At 39.4% G+C, this 22156-nt stretch overlaps 1 protein-coding gene across 3 annotated transcripts in view; it reads left to right on the forward strand.

The window, feature by feature from the left end:
• Positions 1–22156, forward strand: part of LOC147799714 (uncharacterized) — a 28383-nt gene that overhangs the window by 1724 nt on the left and 4503 nt on the right. Inside the window, exons 1-2 of one of the 3 annotated variants that reach the window (XM_087134875.1) lie at positions 12420–12524; positions 12611–12834. The gene's annotated coding sequence lies outside the window, so the exon portion shown is untranslated. Of the gene's footprint in view, positions 1–12419; positions 12525–12575; positions 12835–22156 lie in introns of those variants that run through there. The other 2 variants (XM_087134873.1, XM_087134874.1) reach the window with 2 other exon arrangements.

Raw genomic sequence — 22156 nt, forward strand, 5'->3', positions numbered from 1 at the left:
ATATTCTGCCTTCTTTGTCTTTTTCTTGGAAAAAAAAAAGGTTTATTCAACATAAAAACATAAAAAAATGCGATTTTGCTAATTGACGTCATCGCCTTCGCACGGATGAGTATAATAATAAGTAATGATAACTATTTTTGTGAAAAACACATTTGATTCCCGAGTCGAAGATTTTGTTAGGGGATATTGGTTAAGAATTTAGGTGCCAGAAATTTACGCCAAAAATGCATACTCTTTGAATCATTACTCTTATTTATTGCATTGTTGTTAATTTATACTATAATTTTCTGAACAGCGATGCCACCTGGCACAAGAATCCTTGTTGGGATCTTGTATTACGAGCAGACGCCAGAATTATTATTGTGCGGCTTACGTCAGTTCTGTCTGCTACTCGTGTTTTTTTTTTTTTTTCGTGAAGCACTTAAAAGCAATGGCCAACGTTTTCATGCAGACACGGCTTGCTTTATTGTTATTCTGTCAAGCTTCAATATAATTATTGTGAGTTCAGTGTTAATTAATGGGCTCTCTACTTTGGCAATGGTTGATATGTTAACATGTTTGAACAATGCACAAGGAAGTCCTGGATTTAGCAACAGTTAAAGATTCCTCGATACCACTTAATTTTTAACTGTTGGTGAACTGACACAACAGTTTCTTATATTTTAAATCTGACAAGTCGAATCATTTCGGTCAGTGTTGTTGGTTTTCCTCTGGTGCATGTCATTGCAGGTTTTTATAAGATAAGCCACCTGTAGCAAGTATTACTCTTTCAAGTTGGCTATATAGTACCTTGGTAACAACCTTAGAGTCATTGATCAAAGTCGAAGACACGAAGCAAAAATTGGATCCAAGGGCGTGCACATATATCGTAATATTGACATAAACACCGCCAGGATACAGGATATTACATATTCAATACGTCCTTTACTTCAAGGGGTAAATAATCAAGCCCACTTCGGGTAGAAGTCCAACGCCCGCAATGACCCTCCAGATGTCCTTTGGAAGTCTTGCCGTTCTTCCCTTGATGTTTCAAATTACTTGAATCTGAGAAAAAATTGCATAAAAGTTTCGTGCTTATGAAATTTCACTTCGCGTGTAGAAGGACACAGACGGAGGCAGATTTTAAACGCGCGTTTCCCTGAATAAATATATGTACTCTCCTACAACCCTTGTGACAGAATTATATTTCAGTTAAGTAACCTACGTTAACTTTATTCAAGTTGTCATAACATCACGCATAATTTTAAAGAAAAGGCAATATTCTAAACAGAATCACCATCTGCTTTTAAAGTTTTTACAAGCTATAGCATTCTTCCTCAAATTATGGATCCTAAAAGAAAGGTTAAATCTTTTAGAAGTCCTCTTTACAGCCTTCATGTCTTCCAGTGGTTATTGAACTGTACAACAAGCAGTGACGTACATTAAAAAAGGTGTCCTTCAACTTATCTGATCAGGGCTTGAGGTTTATAGATGAATCCTCTTCTCTCTATTTGACAAACTGTGTAGGCCTTACTCCATAGGGAGTCAGGCTTAGCGCGAAACCAAGTATTATAGCCTCTCAGATTCGCTCGAAGAACACATTAGCCTCCCGTGCACATGTCCAGGTGGGTGGCTGTGTGAGGAGCCCACAGAGTGCCGAGTCACAAAGGGGGTTAATAGAATCAGCCATTCTTAGGGGCCAAACGGGTACAACCTCTCAAAATGCACTGAGCTTATATGTATTTCTCATTACCTCCTGCGTGTCTTGAGTACTTCAAGGTTGCTTGCTGTATATGCTTCGGGAATTAGCATTGTTGATATCTATTTTATTCTGGAATCGTACACGTTTTAATCTTAAAAAAGTATCATGGCAGCTGCTAAGAAAAGTGTTCTTTCTCACGTTTTTCAAAAACTGTCTCACGTGTTGGATTTTTTTTCCATTGTGCTTATTTGACCTGTTTAAAATCTTTTCTTAATAGTACTTCTCCTCTCAGAGGCGCCATTATGTTTCTCAGTTTGATATTTTCTTTTGATATCAATAACCCCAAAATGTAAGTCTGATACGCTGAGCTGACGTCGAACTCGTAGATAATCGTGCTTAAGCAACACTACGGTACTGGGCGATATTCTGATATAATTCCCATCTTGTCTGGACCCTATGCTCCATTGACACCGCGAATCCAGTGACTTGAAATGTAAAATCTGCAGACTCAACAGGACAGGTGCTTTTCACATCCTTGAAATCCCGCGAAGGAAATCCAGCCGCACTTCACTGAAACAGTTGAAATTCAAAGGAACCACACTTTTCAGTTTTTGTTCAGTCTTTTAGCAAAATGCCTTCATTTGTTGGTTTGTTGGGAAAAATCGAATCTTCAAGATGAAAAAACTCTTGGTAGGCATAAATTACAAATAAAAGCAATAGGAGGAGAAACGAGGCAAGAAAAGGGAACGCACAAAGAAATAAAATAGCTGATACATCATACCATACATTATGAAAAGCAGCGTACAAAAACAAGCAAAATACAAATACGACCAACTTATCCTCAACCCATGAGTCATTTGTAGATATCGTCGTATCCTAGCATATATCAGTAAAATAAAGAAATTTCCTTCTTGTGGTTTGGAGTGGGTAGGCTGAAAATCAAAAATACGTTCAAGTAGCCTCTTTTCAGACGAATCGTTCTCTTTTCAATACGCCAATTAAAATAAAAACAAGAAGCTGTCGCAAACTGCTCACTAAAGCCGTAAATGCTTACTAGCTGGGGTAGCTGGAAACGAATTTTAGCGCGTAACACCATGTAAGTTGTGAACGAGAAAGGAACTGAGTGATGTTTCATAATTTCCCTTCTAATTTCAGCAAAGAACAACAAAGTCACTCATATTCTCCTGTAAGTCCCTAATATACAGCCGCTTTAAAGAGCACCTTTTGGGCTACAAACAATGGCAACATCATTGTTTGGCCTACAGAAGGGTTTATCCACTACCTACACAGGGCGAGGGTTCCCGTCGTTTTCTCTGTTTTCCCCGAAAGATGCAATCTACATTCACAATTGTCATCTTGGCATGAACAGAAAAAAAAGAACTTTTTGGCTTGATACAGTTATATAAAATCAGAGAAAACCTGTTTTCCTTTGAGGTGCTGTTAAACACCTCAAGTGCTGAAAATCAGGCAGAATCACTCCACATGCCATTTGTCCTTTGACTTTGCCCAACGACAGTCACAAATACAAGGTTGCAAGTGTTTCCTATTTTCTCAATATTGCACTCACTTGTAGCTTTCACCACAATTCGCACGTTTGTTAGGCAAACAGTTCTTCCAGACTTTGGTGTTTCAGACACTTCTCTAGGACAGTTTGAAGATCAAACAGAAATTACAGTGACTTTTGAGTGTTGCCCCTTCTCTAGCTCCGAAGAAATACACTAGTAATTTTTCCTGGTTTTTCCTTTTTATTAAATAAAATTGGAACTATATCTCTCAAATCCCAGCAGAGGTAATTGCTGTTACTGGTAATATTTACTTTCCATCTAAAATAGCTCTGTACGAAGGCAATTAAACTCAACCTACCAACTCAGGGTATTTTAGATTCCGTCTCGCTCAAACTCGGCTCAGTTTTGTGCGACTGAGTTCCGGTGAAGACCCGGTCAATATTTGACATGCGCCGTAATTTGACGCTGGGAGAGAAATCACCAAACCGCTCATTCGTAGAGAAACACTGAAAAACAACGTAGAGGAAGTCCACATTTTCCAAAGATACAATGGCTTCTTGGTCTGCCATCTTAATTACATTTCTATCACACTAAGGCACGGCATTGCCAATTTGGCAGCCCATCGTGCGTAATCAGCAACAGTGGTAATTATTTCACGAGGTGTGCGCCCTATGGTGCTTTTTGCACTTTTCTTCATTTCTTTAATTCATATCGTATCAGTCGGGACACGCTCATTTTTGCCTGACAGCGGGAACTGTAAATAATTTCAGCAAACAAAGCTGCACGTCACAATTTATTCTTGAATATCACGATTAGCAAAATACGGCGTCTTATATGAGACCAATTTGTTGTCTGTCAGTCAAATTTAAAATTACATTACTGAAAGTGCACGCAGGTCGAGGGCTAAGACATTACCCCGCTTCAATTTTACCAATAAACCTAGTCCTTGGAGAGACAGCAAAATCCAAAGGGGTATCTGTCAACAAGGTGTCATAGATGATACTTCTAATTATATTTTCTTTTCCAGAAAACAATTCCTACACTTAAATGTCGTAATAGTACTTTGCAAGCTTTTACCTGACGGAGCACGAGACTAAAAATGAATGGATGAGCGAAGGTTGCGGTAAAGAGGTTTATTTGTACTACAATTTCCGCTCGTTATCTGTTGTTAAACGAGCAGCGTTGCACAAGCTCTGCCTCGGGGCCAGTCCTGATTGCAAACTGACGACAAATATACGCTAGTTTGTATGTACACAACATCGCACATCGTGAAATTTTGGTGTTCCTTGTAATTTTAACGCTATCAACAACAGTAGAAGATTTGACAGCATGTGAGTCAGTTTTATTTCCAGTTTGTTTGGTTCAATACCTCCAACTATATAGCTTTGTGCAAATTAATTGTAGGTTTGTCTTCAGAGTAGTATACCACTTGCGATGACCTAAACTGATTAAAAGTTTGTTTACACCTACACACAAAGCAAGGAAATTTGGTGTTGTTTTTTTAAAGGAGTCAGGTTTGATGTATCATTTCACGTGGCTATTAATAACTGTTATCTTCTCCAGATGCAGTGTCGTGACCAGGCAGTTTCTCTTATACATTGACAATATACAGAATCCGTCTTCACTTTTAGTCAACGTCGACCTCAAAAGCACACCCAGGCATGGGAACTATTCTGATTCATTGCTGTGGTAGTGAGAAGTGGACACGTACCAATTCTCTTGCAATTTTAGTTGAATACGTGCATTACATGACTTGACCTTCATTGTGGACGTACAATCCTCACAAACACTCGTCCATTTTCAGTTTGGTGTATACTGATAGGATGGAGATGATTATCACGATGCAACTTCTGGAAATTATTTATTTGCGAATTAGACGTTCATTCTCGTACCCGTAATGCCCTATTCATAAACCAACCCGAACTGTTGGGCAAAAAGGTTATTCAACCGCGATGATTTTTCTCCTAGACTATGGGCAAACCTATTTCTTTTTGCCTAATGGTTGTAGAAAATGACATTGTACTGCCACTTTTCTACCCAGCTTTTTCACCTTTTTGCCCAACAGTGAAGTGATTCACCCGGAACCTAACGTTGGGCAAAAAACGTTGCCCAGCGTTTTTTAACCTTTATCATTTTATTGAGACTCAGTAGTGCATGATTCTTGCTTATACCTTCCTTCCCCTACCGTTAACTAAACAGATTATCATTTCTTCGTAAAGAATACCACATTCCAAATATGTTGAAGTTGTCGCGAATTTCCTGACGCTTCCTACCTCTAATACAGATTATTAATTACTGTTGCCATTGCTGCTTAACTCTGTAAGTCCATATCAAACGACTTGACAAAATTCTTTGTGGACAGAGCGTAAACCTCACTGGACTTTTAGGGAGAGGAAATACATGCGATAAGTGAGGCTCCTGCAGTAACTGACATACATCAAGCATACCAGTAATATATTACTAAGTACAAGAGAATATGTTGCAACTATTTGGATAGCATTGATAAAGTTGTCACAGAAGGTCAGTCAGTCCATCTGGCTTTCGTCAAATACGGGTTAGTGGAAAGCCGAAACGGTTCAATTAAGCCCCCCCCCCCGTTTTTCTGAAAGATATATTCTGCGTAATATAATAATAGGCCTAATGTAAATAATAAATCTGCGATATAAGAGGAAACAGAAGAATTTAAAAATGTCTCTGATAATGCCTGCGACAGTTTCTTGGGCTATCTACACCCCCACACACTATTATGGAGTGGTTGTAATATTGACAATGGGAGCTTCCTTCGTATCTAAGTTGAACACAGTCCTCAGCCATAAATTATCAGCTTTCTAACGTGACAAGAATGTAAATTAAGGAATAAGTACGCGTTTTAGAACCATCGGACGACTGGAAGTTGGGCAAGTTACTTTGAAGTTCATGTATATTTGATTTGAGAAAAAAATCTTTTCCAAATAAGAGTAAAATGCTCATTCAAACAATTAGTAATTTAGTATGCTCTTGGGTTGCTAAAATGTTCGCAGTAAATACCAATGCCCATTGTAAACGCATTTTTGCGTCAATTGAAAACATTTAACCGTTTAAATTAAACACTTTTCGGAAAGTGTGACTACCCGATAAACATGTTTTGTGTCTTGTTATTAACACCAAAATAAGTCACTGTGTCTAAATTCCTTAACCCATCAACACGTATTTGTTTAAGAAATGAACACCAGAACTTGTTTAGCTTTTGATTATTAACAAACCAACGCGTTCATTAAGTGTTACCAGGAAGGCGTTTAAAAGGGGTTGAAATATGAACACTTATTTCTACAGTGTTACATTTAACATTTCATCATTTAATGGATCGGCAAGATCGAGAAAATGTAAGCTCCTGAAGAGAAACTGCGAGAGACGATAATAAATCAGCCATGATGCCTGTCGGTGAAAGGATCGAAGGTCTGGGATGAAAGGATCGAAGACCTTGCTTTAAAATTATCCTTTCTTCAGTAGTTTTCAATATCGAACCAAATTTTTGATTCATGATTGAGCAAAGCTTGAGCATAATGCGCTCCTATTGAATCGTTAACCATAAGTGAACCCAACTTTGTTTGCCTATTGCTTTTGTCGTACGGTCACGCCGCTAAGTGAATATTTTAACAAAATAGTTCAATCACTAAAGGCTTCCCTACTAATTGCTGGTTCCACAATGTGTGCATTCGACCAGGCTCTCCTTAACTTAAACACCGTAACCTCCGCCGCATTTCATCGCTAGGGTTATAGTCACACCTCGTTTTATTCAAAACTGAATCCACTATAGCACCTAATGATTAAGTGGTTCAAGATGCCACTGACTGGCAATTGTTTAAAAGCGGTTCCGTTTGTCGCTCCAGAGAAGAGTTAAGTGTGATAGAGAGGAGATGGCAGCTGCTTCGGCGCTACATTCCTGTGTGGCAGCGTTCTCCAGCCACGCTCGTGGTGATTAATGCACGTGCCTGTTGACTCACTCAACACTGTCCCCTGGGGGGTCTTCATCTTAACAGCTCTTAATATCTCATATTGAGAGTTTCGTACCGGCCATCATTACCGGCTATCATAGTCCGAGTACGCAGTCCCGTCCCGACCAATGAAATTTCATTTTTGCACGAGTTCGACAGACTTTCTGTTCTCGTTGGGTCGTGCAGACTTTCTGTTCTCGTTGGGTCGCGCATTGTGACCCACAAGGCATGTTCCAATCAAACTTCGCCGTCGTGGCAAGTACATGTTCCTCCCGATGTATTGACTCTAGATCCCAGGTAGGAAATTGAGGTTGTCAATTAAACCCGGCGTGGTTGATACCTCTGGGACTTACTTGTCTCCTCCACACTTGATCCCATTTTGGAAATTCTCGGTACTGTCCATCTACTTTCTGAATAAAAGGGCTGCATATTTTTGAAATTTATCTCAGACTTACTGAAGACAAATTGTATCTTAGACGGAAGATTCTTGTGGCTGCCTGGGCTTGAAATATACGAGTTTCTGGAGAAGGCGACTGTTACATATAGCCAGACTAAGAAAGCTGTATGTTTAGACCTTATTACGTAGCATAAAAGTGAGCATACATGTAAGTCAAGGTGCAGGCATGTCCCATGCTTGAAAATTAAATACGTTCCTTGGCGCTTCAAATAATGAAGTAGGCCCTAGTTAATCATTATTAATTATGCATAAATATGACCCAGTGATTTCATAATAAAAGAACAGTCTATACCGTAACGCGTACGTACTTTTGTTGCGCACATGGGTGTCGCGCGGAGGCCCTTACCCTGGGCATTTTTATTGAAAAAAACAGTTTTCTATAAACAACATTGGCCTTTGACGCATTTTCTCCAATTCATTTAAGGAAGATCAAATTGCCCTGTGACTCCTCACTTGACAATAGTGAGTTGGTGGGTCTTGATCAGGAACTTGTTGACTTGTTGTCAATATCTTTGTCAATATATATGTTTGAAAAACATATAAGAGCTTGGCAATGTTTCTGGGAAACTTTAGTATGCATGTCATTTTAAGGGTATATATACTATTTCCCACAATTGGGTTGAAAAGAAGAAATGTACGAGACCTTTTTCACGTCAGTTGATTGAAATTGGCCAAAAAAAATCATTTCATCCATTATACCTCATCCTAAAATTACTATTTCTCATTAACAAAAATTATTGCATTAAATTTGGTCATTTTGCCACATATCCTTCCATATTTTTAACATTTAATTCCATCCTAACGTATCCCATGCATTTGGTGGACTTAAAAAATAGACCCAGTTATGTAATTCAAGGTCTGTGAAATAGAATAAACTTTAAGAACCAACTTGACGCTTTTTATGGACACATACTACCTCTTTGTGCATAAAAGCAAACTATGGTTAAGGATTTTCCTTTAAATCTACCACTTCTTTGTCCCAAAAGAAGAGGTCTCTCTCGGACGTTTGTTCGACGTATACCATCTAACAGGTTTATCCCAGTGGCGTATCCAGCAGGGAGAAAACTTGCCTGCCCCTTTCGAATTTTGGGGCTAATGTTTCAATTATAATGTATGTCGGGGAAGCCCTCCTGAACAAACACATATGAAACGAAACAAATGAACCAAGCCTACCACGCTTAACAAAACCCTGAACAAGTCGGAACAGCTAGCAGAGATTGTTACATTATTTCATGTACGCTTCCTGATGTAATGTGCTTTAAGATCATAGTCTGGATAGGGATGTTTCATTAACGAAAAATATTATCCTACGACATTAAATTGCTTTTAATTAATATTTAATTTACTTATTACAAGAACCACTGTTCTTTTTGAAAAGTGGTTGGTTATATGTAAACAGTCTCCTAGTTACGGAGGCCGTTATCACTACTGTTTAGACGAAGTATATTTTTTCACCTTCCCAGCCACCAATAAATAACGACTTGAAGCATAACAAATATGCGTAGTTTGGATTCTGCCAAATTTGCACAGCTGCCTCAATGACACACTAACGAAACACTTTAAGAAGGAAGTGTCTTTTAATTTTTGGTTTCAAGTTAAATCAAAGTATTGGTTAGAGGTTAGTATTTCACTAGGCACGGTCAGTAATAAAACGGCTTTATAAGAGAGGGATTTCTAACGTTAGATTTAGGTTAAACTGCACTAGACATATTTGAAAAGTACTGAAATGGACTGTGGAAAGACTCGCTCTATATAATGGTGCACTTGAAAAAAGGGGGCGAATTCACGGAATTCAGGGTGCGGCGATGGATTCCCTATGTCAAGGGATGTACGCACGCGCACCAGGATAAATTTCTCTCAACTGCCGAATTGTGGAAATTTGGCATTACAGTGCAATACGGACTGCGTGTTGCATAAGTTACGTGGGAAACCTCGCAAATCAATAAAGTAGCCTGCAGGCATGACTTTGGCAAGGTATCGTATGTACATTCTGAATAGAGTGCAGGAATCTTAGTGGCCATTTCTGTCAGGAGAGTAAAAGTTCTAAAAATGAGTGGTTGGGACTCACAGCTATAGTGCACATGCCAGAGATGATGGGTCGGCCAGTTCATTTAATTGCACCGGGACAAACGTACAACTGCTTAAAACCTGTCTTACCAATAACGCTAAAAGAGGATGGATAGGCTTGTTACATTGCTTTTAACATCAGTTTCACGATCATCAGATTAAAGACAGCAGCCGAAACACAATACATGTACAGAAATTTCAGTGGTAAAGGAGTGGTATGAATCTCAGTGTCACAGAACAAACCTTGATTCGCATACAAGACTTTCGATACCGAAAATATTAATTAGGCAAATATAATCTGCAAACATTTTTACAACGGTCTTGGCACAAGGTTCTGCCCACAGAATGCTGGTTATCTATCGGACTCTTCAATCGCTGCTCAACCGGCTTAGGCAAAAATGAGAATACCGGCCATGTGGAACGCTTCACCTCTGCCAACAAAGTTCATTTGGCGGGGTCTTTGTACAAAACATCAACCCAAAGCGCGGTACCAGCCTGCATCCATTTCACTGAATTAGCAGTAAAGTAAAAAGCTATATGCGCCAGTGTTATTATGTCTCAGATATCAGTTGTAGTCCTTACACCCACAACATGTCCTTATTTGGTCCATGTTAGCGGCTTGGTTGCCGATGAGTTGAAGTGTAAAGCACTTACAGCAATCGAACCAAGCTTCTCAGCGTTTGGAGGTGTCCGGAATGAAGTGCACGGCAACCTGTGCAATCGCAACTGGGCTAAGTAATTGCCAGGGTGGATGTTATACAGAACTTTCGCAGATCGTTCACGTAGCGATGTCGGAATGAAGCATGTCTGAAACGACCATGATTTTGCTGCTTGAAATTTAACCCTTAGGCGTTGAAATCGATCAGATGTGATGGCATAACCCGTTCCATTTGCACATCGTTTGAGAATGCAACGGTATAACTGAAACTGTGTTACCAAAGGGTGATGACAGTATAAAGATCGAAAAGTCGTTTTGTACCTGAAAACGTACTTTATTGCGGCACAAATTGGTTGTCTTATCCAAAAGCACAAACGCCAAGGAATGTTGGCCCTAAGGTTTTAACCCCCCCCTTCAAAAAATAGACACGTCTATGGTTCAAAAAGACATGGACCAAGACACAAAGTTATTGAAGTCCACTATAAAGTAAAATTGTGTACGCTTGTTCACGATGTTGAACCACCTGGAATGCCCTCGGCGAATACATAAGTTGGAGTCTTTCAGTGCAGGGGAATCCTTTTATGAAAACTGATGATAATCCAGCTGCCGCATGCGATGATTATGAACACCTGTCAGTAGGAAGCCGTGGAATCTTAGCCTTACCTAACAAACCTACTCCTTTCTGAACCTTGTCTAAGGATATAACGTGTGACGTGAAATTTCAACAAACTAAGACAATCATTACGACACGGAAGAAAAACCACAGGCAATTTTCCTTGTCAGGATGCCAGGCAGTTATATTCGATTAGTGTATATTAAGAAAGTTTGAATAACGTTATTTTAAAATGGCTACGGGAGACTTTATACTTGAGCATATAACTAGCGGCTGCACCTGTTTAAAACAGCAAGACATAAGCCTCTCCTCCAGCGACTACTCGTGTAAGCAAGTTGAGATACCAAATGTTGGGCAAATTGGCACTCAACCTCCTCTGTGTATGTGCAGTCTGTTCATCGCAGATCTGTGATCTCAGGAAAGCATTTTGGCCATTTCCAACTACGAATACGCTGAGACTATTGACAGTACCTTACTGGGCCGAATGACAAAAACCGAGGTGGCATGATCAAATAACTGATTCGCAAACGTCTGTAAATGAAAGACGGCAGACAGCAAAGGATTGTAGGTGCAAAGGACGTTGGTTGCAAAATATATGTGATTAATCTACAGAAAGATATGGCTTTATCACGTTATTTACGAAAGCATATCATCCGTAATGGCTTTTATAAGGGAATAAATACGTGCTTAGTGAGTATTAGACGTTATTGAGCACATACTTATTCCCAATTCATAAACACCCCCTTTTTAGTCAGAGAGTCAAAAGAAGTCAGTATATGATGGACTTCAAACAATTTTGTTCTAGAATTTTACTTTAATTTTCCCAAACACCCTGTCCATTCGAAGGTGTGCAAGTTGTCCAAAGATGGAACCACGAATTTCACGCGTAGAGCATTATCACTTCTCAGCGGGCATTATCAAATACCAAATACACGGTCAAATTGCACGTTGTAGATTAGAGAAAACTATCTAGGGTATTTATGAATTAAGCTTCACACAAAAGAGTGGGTTAACCTGTAAACAAATGGTAGGAGTTTTTAAATGATCTTGCACATCGTTGGTTAAACAAATAAAATTACCGAAGAAAACAGCGGACATGCTTGGGTACAAAAAGAACACACGTCTTTTTGGCAGAGTTTCGAAATCTTTAAAAAGTAATGCCACAGAGCATACAGTGGTTTTCGCAAGGGCACAAACCAATCATTTCAATACACAACATTTTAAACCAGTTTCGAGTCCAATGCGTGCAATATGCATCGTCGGGCTTAAGCTTCGGATTAACTGGAGTTGATTATACACATACAATAAATGAAACGGTGTTCCACCTCACGTTCGGTGATCGTGTATGAGCGGAACTTCAGAGGAGCAGAGGGCCTGGTTCCCTTTAAAATGTAATGGCGTATGGAACACGTGCTCTCGCTAATAAATCGATCCAACCGCCTTGTCTTCTGACTACACCAAGGTAAACTATGGAGAGGTCTTATTAGCTGTCTGATCGTTATTACGTGACGCACATAGCTCCAGACGCTGCCCTGGACTCTCGCTGCCCAGCCCCCGCAACAGACCCACGTAAGTGAGCAACCGATATCTCTTAAAAAGACTGCCTCCCAAGAGCGCCGGAATTATTTAGCTACTTTTTTGTCCTCTATATGCAGCCAACCCGAGATAAAGCTGATCGACCGGCGTGGCCAGCCAATAGACGCGAGGGAGAGTGCAAGAGCCCAAACTCAGATCAAGAGACCGAATCATTTGGCGGAGTGTCTACGGGCGCGAGAACACCTGACGCGTTCACTGCTCCAACGGTGCACGGTTTGTTTCAACTCAGAGGGATAACAGGATAGTGAACACCAATTATTCAAGACTCAGCGAGGAACAGGTGGTGAGTAGGAAGTTGTTTCAAGTTCTGGCCTTTAATGTTGTGGAACACTCTAAAATTCCCTGGATAAAGAAGGAAATCTCGCAAATTTATGTGTGTATGTACCGTGTGTAGCAAGAAGAGAGCCTTTCGTCCTTATTCTGACACCGGTTTATATTTTCTATCCTTTAAATCAAAACCACTATAGCAATAAATACACATGGATGAAAATGTAGGAATATTAAATATACGTTAACATTTGCGTAAGGTTGGTTTTTTTTTTCATTTTCAACATAATTCGTTCTGATTTCCGATCCGAGTTCCCGCCTCAGTTAATTACTGTTAGAAATTAATGATGGAAATGTGTTGTGTTCAGGGGCGTATACTATCGAGGAGGGCACGGGGCACGTGCCCCTTCCCCCCAGCAGATGCCCGTGCCTCCCTCCAACCCATTTGAAATCTGTGAAAAATCTCCGTTCAAATGCAACTGCAGCTTGTTTTCTCGCGGTGCCCCTTTGAAGAAATGTGTGCCCCTTCGGAAGCCCCCCCCCCCGTACATTCAGCTCTAATGACGCCAGTGGCTGTGTTACGGCGTGCAGAACAGTATCGAATCATTTACTGCAAAATTTTAAACAAAGGCCATTTAAACTACAATTTCCTTTTTATGCCGTCTTTAAATTACTTTTCTCTCTACATCAAATAGGTTAAAACGACTAATTTAGCGTAATCATATTTTTCTCGTTTTCAGAACATTCTGTCTTTTTCATAAAGCATCCCAGAACAGCAGAATTCTAACAGTGAAATTTCAATAAATTCAGTACGGCATTGTACATGGCTTCTGGGTTTTTTTAAACAATTGAATTTTGTCATATTGACATATGCCGGTACCACTGCATTTGTTTGAATTTACTTTGGAATTAGAGAAGTATCAGAAGGCGACAGAAGTCGTGTTTGTTTCGTTTTCATTATCCACTGTAAATGCATTGTTCGTTTTGGTGTATAATCTTTAAAACACGCAACTAACTTATTAAATTCTGTGAAAAATAATCCGGTTTCCGGTAATGATAAAATTTATTGCCCATAAAACCAACGCTGCCGTAAGCTGAAAGAAAATAAAATGTCCCTTTCTCCTTGTTACCTTTTTTTCATCGCTTCTAAACATTACATAGCCTAGGGTTTCAACAGAATATATGACCGAATTAAATGCAATGTATTTTAAAGTCGTTTATCAGCGCAGATATGTAAGTGTCTTCTTTGGAAGGCTGAAATTTTCAAGTGGGCTTGTCGGGCTCATATCCAGCAGTAGTGACGCCAGACCGATTTATACCTAAATGGAATACAGTGCAGTGTCTTACTGACGTCAAACAAATTTTTCAAACTATTATTAAAAGGATTCACTGTAAATAATTGAAAAAGTGATGTGCACTGAGTACTACATTTCAGATCTGAAATATTTGAATTTGCATGTACAGTTGACCAACAAGTATACTGATCTGACTCGCTTGAGAAGGCATTCTTTTCGTTACTTTCCATCAACAAAACATTGTTTCTTGTAGAAATGATGCAAAGCTGTGTCATTCTTTGTAAGGAAAGCGGTTGTTTGATTGTTAGGACTCAAGCGAAAATTTGAAGATGAAAATTCGCAATCAACTTTACCCCCTTCCCGTGTGGCTTATGTCATTCAATTTGCATTAATTTCATTCGTCCGCTGTGATTCGGATTTCTTGTCAGTCCTTAAATTCTGTGTTCATATTAATAGCACTTCTGTTCAGCTGTAAGGAAACGACGGTAGTGACGGTAAAACGAGACTGCAGCGTAGAGTTGTTACGAGTTGTCATCGTAACGCCGAAATCCGAACGGCAGGGACCCATGTTTTTAAACACTCTAGAATGAGCACATCCTGACATCCTGACCATGTCAACTTCTTCAACGTCTTATGTCACTGAGACAAAGAAGACCCATGCTTTATCATCAAAACACTCTCAGATGCGTCTGTGGAAATATCTGCAAAGCAATCACTGTTATTGCCGGTTGTTATTATAAAGGTAATTCATTTCCCTATGTAAATCGCAAGCATCTGTTTGTTTATTGGTCGAGCGCAATTCTCTTTCTCCTTCTGAGTATATCCTTAATCTTTGTTTCATTTTATTCATTTCCTTTGTTTAGTTGCAAAATGACTTCTTGAGGCCCCAAAAGTAGGTACATTTTGCATAAACATTATTGATATATGTCCCTGTACAATGTCGCTCTCAAACGCCCTATTGAGTATATAAGTACGAGGCCTAAACTCGTTCTCTAACTGGTTAAGTTTTCAACTGCACAAACATGCACATTTACAAATATTTGGACTTAAGTGGTAGTTTTTCGTCAATACTCACTCGGTTTTAACGACTGAAATTGTTAAAATATACGTAGCCAATTCCTGCCATTAATTTTATGACAAAAATCCCTTGCGAAGTGTTCAGCACGAGAATTTGGTTCAAACAGCATTTTCATCGACCTCGTTGCGCGCGAACTCTTTGTCTGCGCTCCACATATTATTAAACAAGCAATTTTAGCAAACCCTTCGTCTTTCCAAGATAACGACATAGTAGGTAGATAATTCCTCACCTCCACGAGGAAAAAGAAACGACGTTGAATCTGGGCACACAACTAATCAATTAAAACGTACTCTGTCTCCGATTCGGATCGAACTCAAACGCCCGCCCTGGCATTCAACCCTGACATGACGGACTGAAGGCATGTTGAGTTATATAGTCGACATACACCCAAACATTTCGGTTATCTAGAGCTGAAATGTTACAGGCCGAGAAAAGAAAGCAATGCCTTGATATAAATCAAGTAAAACGATAGGATTTAGGTCTTACGAAGGAGGTGAGTATAATAATTTTATGAACGAAAAAATTGGCGACCACGAGGTAGCATTTGTCTCTTTACTTTTCCCAGAACTCGACAGCATCAACTTACAACAGCTTTGACTATCATTGCCAATGGCCGTCTGAGAAAGTTCGCCATATTTTCCATGGCAAACTATAGCTATTCCTGTCGTTTCTCTTCGGCATTCTTTAAGTGGTGTAGTGTGATAAGCTCCAGGCTAAAGCAAAGGTGTTTTGCTGTTTAGCTGACCACACATATGGTCACTAACAAAGCCTCAACTTTTCAATTCAGGAAATGAATGAAACACGATTGTCCGTCTCCTTTTCCTTTTTGCTTTTATTTCCTTGCCTCTTGCGTTTTACTATTAAAGGGAGTCTAGGCAAATAAAGTGTGCTTAATTCACAAAAAAGAAGACTTCCATTCAACGGAATTTTCCGCTCTGTTTGTATATATTCTTTATTAATAGACCGATGCCAAAGACAAAACGTTATTTTGAGAAAGGAACAGCCGCAGAGAGTAACTAGTATCCCTGTGCCTGATTTTTTTGTAACTGTACTTTGTGTATACAAAAAACAGCATAGCCAACTTAGGGGCAGGAAGTGCGCACTGTGGAATATGGAACCAAATTAGGAAAATACGGGGAAAATATGAAATTAGAGAAGGAACAAGACATTTATTTGTTATCTTAGGAGACGACTGGATCGAATTTATTTAAGGATTTCAAGGTAAAACAGCAGGTGGCAAAGCTTAGAAACACATGCTAATTCGAGCAAATGTGGCATTACATGCGGCGAAGAAAAACATTGTGAACCCGGCCCCGCGGTTGATGGAAATGAACATTGATCTCTGTGAGCATTGAGCTCTGTTAGCATACAACGCATTCAAACCAATAGGGGTTTAATGAAAACCAGTTTTGTTTAGAAGATACTAAGACGAATGGACATTGTACAGCCGAATGGACATTGCGGCTGAAGTTAATCAGATTTGTAGATTTATTAGTCAAAAAGAGTTGAAAAACGAGGACAACGACCACTCGAATTACGAGAATTATATAACATTTTGAGCAGCATTTTTAGTCTCGTGCAACAATGAAAAGAAAACAGTGGCCGCTCTGGTGGCAGCGTGGAATAGTGGATAAGATAAAAACGTCCGTCCTTGTTTCTAAGATGACACTCTTTCCTTTCCCTTTTTTCCAATATTTTTTCTTACAAATTTTCTCATTTTCTCTCCTGTTAAAGAGATACGTTTTGTGGTTTATCTGATTTCCTGTCCCCAAACCTGTAGATTTAATGCTTGTTTCATTCAGCTGAAGTTACACTCACTTCAAAGCGTGCCTTTAACGTTGGTAAGCCAGTTTATAAATGTGCAAAATGTATCACATTATACGATAATATATTACTGCAAAGTTTCGAAAAGTGACATTTTTTTCTGTAAACACTTCTTCTATTAACGCCGCATCTGCTCGGGGGAAACGATATAAAATTGGCAGGGCAATGTTACCCCTAAAAGACATTAAGTGTTTTGCCGAAAAAAATGATAAATTCGGCAAGCAAGGTAAAAGGAAATGGAAACACTCACATATTTCAAATTAAAATGTTTGCTCCTTTAATTACACCACTTAGCGGCGCTCTTTGCCACATATTTCTCATGAACTGATTTTGTACGTGAGCTTGCTGATCTTCCTCATTTGTTATAACACTGTGCACCATTAGTAGCAAAAACTTCAGGTTCAAATGAAAAGTTGTGTTTTTTTCAAGGATTCGATTCTGAATACAGATATGCCCAGTGCATGTCAAGGGATTACACATCTACATTCAAGACAAATATGCAAATGGTCAACTACGAGTAGATATAATGCGTTTTGGGGAGACTACGAACAGTCCCACTGAGTAACATCACCTTACACCCGAGTAGGATCACCTCAAGAACACTTCAATATTCGTCCAAATGGCTAAATTTCTGATAAATCCGAGTACCTTTTATCCATGCAGTCAACACAAAAATTGTCAAGCAATTCATGGAAATGCTCTATTTTTTGTACATGTAACATTGGCAAAATCTACCCAAACTCTTCAAGGCAAGTGTGTACGAATTTGACACGCTTGTGTTACTTATCCAGCCGTGACACCGACCTTCATGACATTCAAAGGTGGAGATAAGCGTGATTTAGATGGCAAGTTGGACATGTTCTACTGGATTTAGTAAATGTCGCACGAGTTATTGCTCAAAGATAAAGAATACTGCTTCGAAGATTTCACTACCGGTAACTGACAAAAACAGGTGGCTGAAAACTTGAGATGTGCACATTAATTTAGCCTGCGCTCGGCCAAATATTCTTGCGCATCTTGTTTGAGATGCGGATGTTTGCATTTACTTTCTATTCCAACAAATGTCATTTGGTCATTTCATTTCAATATTTGTTATTTAAAGCCTAAGTTGCTCGATATGGTCATATATTTCATATGTTGAACGCTTTGTGACTAGTTCGAATCTAGCAAATTATAACACCATGGATCACGTTGAATTTTAACTTTTTGCTCTAAATGTAATCACAGGTACTCGAAATTGCCGAGGTTGGGAAAGGAATTGCTTTGGTCAATGCATTTTATCTTGTCCGTCAACGTCTGGAGCGGTGCCAAATATCTTTCAGCGATTCTTTACTCCCTGCATGGAGTAACTGAAGAAACAGGAGCATACCGGTACAAGATTGGTACCCGAAGGCGAAAGACTAAAGCCTGTCATTAACGAGTCTTACTGCTAATCCGCCATTCACTTCAAATGCAGAAAAATGGTCTTTTAATGAATACTATATGGCACAGCATTTATAGCATTTTGGATGCAACCGAAGTTCATAAGGTATATTAAATGCAGGCTAAAATCTACACATGAACAGGAAACAGATCCTCTCATCCGAACACCGGTAATTTCTAGATGGTGTGGAAGGAACAAAACGCCGTCAATTTCTCATCACGCAGGCAGCGAGCCGTGCTCCAGGATACAGCACACTCACTGTCAATCCAAAGTAGCGTGAGAGGTGTCCACTGAAGCAGGTTTGTTGGCATCGACTGGGATGCATCCACTTGTCTTTGAGCATAATTAGCTTTACGGATGATAGAGCCACATCATTTCCATCCCGAAATTAAAAAATCAAAAGCGAACTCTGGGAAGTCGCCTGCCTAGCACGATTGCAAAGGACCGTCGTAGGCAGTTTGTACTATGTTAACACGCACAACCATATGCACTTAAAATGCCCAGGTGAAATTGATCGGTAAAATCACCGATGATCGTGCAGGCAATCGATGTTAGAGATTCCCACACTCAGGCATGCTCATCATATCAATAAAACAGTTCACCAAATGCCTTAGAAGTGAAAACACTCGTTTTGATTCCATTCATTTTTTTTAAATAACACATTTTTTTAATGCCACTGACAAGCTGTTGCTGAAAACTGGTGCAAAGTCTTGTTTTGTAGGGGTAATTCGTTTATTTTACCCCAGTTCCAGTGAGCTGTTCAGTGGCCATTCATTGTGTTGGAAAATGCAACTCTCATTAGACAGGTGTGAAAAATATCCTAAGGATTTGGCGAGTTATGCAGCCAATAAAAGAATTGGTTCGTATTTTCATGTTATTCAATTGTTCTTCCCATTTCCTCTTAATATACCTAACATTGTTGCATAAGACCCATCAGATGATTGAAGGTACACCAAACTTTCGGTTTAATTCTACCCAACTTTTGAAAAGCGTTTTTATCCCATGATGAGATACATCTACTTTCAGAATTACGGTGTAGGTGTCACTAGAAACCATCAGGTATTTTGCTATACTGTGGACTTGGCAATATGGATGGACCTAATATTGCAGACTATATATCTTCAAAATCAATTGAACTCTGAAAGAGTGAAGCTATAGTGACAAGATGTTTGAAGGTGAAAACTACTCTGAATTTAGATTGAAACAGTTCGAAGAAGAACCCGTTCAGTGGAACATCAGGTGAAATCTCGGATTTTTTGGGTGAAGAAACATTACACTGATTCATCTGGCCCCTTTGGGCTCAGTTGGAGGGAATGAAGTTTTATTTGAATGGAGTGAATTTCACTCTTTGGAATTAAGAGAGATAGCGTCTTTTTTGTAGTAAGGAGCAAACTATATTCGTACCTGCAAAATAGTGCCATCTTCTTGTGCCAACATGGTGTGATAATAACGTTATGAAGGTTGTTTAGAGTCTTAAAAACGGCACTGGAGCCCCGGGCAAGCTATTAAAACACGATTTATCAAGTTATCGACAATCGATCTTACTCTCTGCCTGATTAATCTGTTGCGACAAGAAATGGTTCCCACGGCCAACGAAGCAACATCCAAGGGGACATTAGCCATGGTAACAAGCTTGACTTCCCTTACGGCAGCGTTAAGACTGCACGACAAAGAAACGCGATCGTTCATAACTTCAGATTTTATATCTTGAGCACAAAGCTCACCAGGGATGCTACTGTTAGGCAGCTAAGCTCGTGGGAAAAAGCATCTATATTCATTCATCTTCATGAAACGGCGGATCGACCTTTGTAATAAATTAAGCAGAGCCTGGCAACGTAGGAAATAAATTCAATTTTGTCAACAGTCCAAGGGATCTAATATTCTCAAAGGTAGAGTCTGCGGAAAGAGAAAAGGGAAATGGCTCGTGGGAAAGAAAGGTTCTGTATAACAAGGAAAATGGAAAGCAAATAGGACAGTCTCTATATAAAAGTTAGCAATAGTGATGGATTGAGAGTATATATCACCGCTTGCTGAGTCACTTATCCACATGGTGTTGCAGTACATGTATAACTAGGGTGAGAAACTCCACTTGTTACCAATTACAAAGGGGTCCCTGCCGTCTGAACCCTTTTAAACATCGTAGAAAAATGTCATACAGCTGTGACCAGTTAGCCACGAGTTTTGTAAATGTGGTGTGGCTATATTCTCTCCTGTTGGTGTAGACAACTTTTTTTGTGGCCACTACGCATTGCCTTTTTCACAATTTTGCGGACACATGCATAGAGCTTGTGATTCACTGTTCCGTTTCATGATATTTCTTACCTTCTTCACACCGTAGAGATACAGAATACATTCCATTTTTTCTTTCTTTTTTAGTTGTATTTTGCTTTGTTTTGTTTGGTTTGGTTTTTTGTTTGGGTGTTTCTTTGTTTTTGTTCAGTTCGGCCGGTTAGTCAGCTTCATGTTGCAATATTTTTTACCCAATTATTTACCTAATGTTGTTGACCTCTCTGCTCAGTGCAATGTATGCCTATTGGACGGCGGTGATCCTCCCTTGTAATAGAATTTGTCTGATCACTCTTTAGCTCTAAAATTTTACACTAAAAGTTCTATACTCCGAAGAAAAAGGAACTTATTTTCACTTCATTATTGGTTTTAAAAAACAGTGGTTAGCGTTTACGGTCATCATTTCCCCTGGGGAAGTGTTCAGATTTTTCTTTATCAATGCCAAATTTCATTCTAGGGTGATAGTTTGTCTCGACTGAAGCACCGCTGAGTCACCATTGTCTTTGCTTCTGAGTTTAAACGCTGCAATGTATGCACCATTTGGCGTGTCTATCTTCGTTACAACATCCTTCAGTGACTGTGTTTTGATTCGCAGTAGGCAGTCACTTGGATTAAGTTTCTCCCTTGGGGAATTTTCTCTGACTGATTCATCCATTTTCCCCTTTTCGCTTGAAAGACAGGTCTACTTCCTCTTAGTAGATTTGGAACTTGAGTAAAGATATAAAAGATATAAGGCACTATACAGAAAATCCTGCTTATGGAGCTCAAAGCCGATATAGTGCGTAAAATGTTGGATGTAGAAGTACCCGATGTCCTTTGAGGGATCAAAATGCATATACACCTGTACACTCGACGTGACGGCTGTACAGATAGAGACGACACATTTCACATCAAGAAGTCCCTCTCACACTGTTGCTGTACATGTACCATACCATAAAACAGGACATACTGACAGCACCAATCAGTGATCTACAACGCCTAAAACAGCAATATTTGGTTCTCCTGTTTTGCGTGTCCTTGAGGGAGCGTGGCCAATTGTGGGGTACAACCGCAAACATCATAATTATCACGGTGTTCTTTGTTTCTGACCGGCCAATTTTGCCAGTACCTTTGGCAGCGTAGCCTGGCCAGTTGTGTAAAGATTTGAGATCCGAGCTCACCAAATACAGCCAAACAGATGATATTAGATTAAAGTTTACGACGTGCTTGGCCTGTTAAGCATCTAAATGTTTATTTAACCATAGGCGGTTTGGTTGATATTCCTTTCAGTTACTTATTTTTAATCTTGTGCAATAGGTTTAATTCATCAGATTGAATCCAGTACATAAACAAATTTAAATCATGGTCGTACATTTCAGAATGGCAGTAAATACAAATTATAATATTATGTTGCTAATAGGGCTAGCATGAAAAAAAAGATTTCCGTCGATGA

This window comes from Acanthaster planci, linkage group LG03 (genome assembly GCF_054643075.1).
Source record: "Acanthaster planci isolate LZ-2023a linkage group LG03, COTS_SCS, whole genome shotgun sequence".
Classification (NCBI taxonomy): domain Eukaryota; kingdom Metazoa; phylum Echinodermata; class Asteroidea; order Valvatida; family Acanthasteridae; genus Acanthaster; species Acanthaster planci.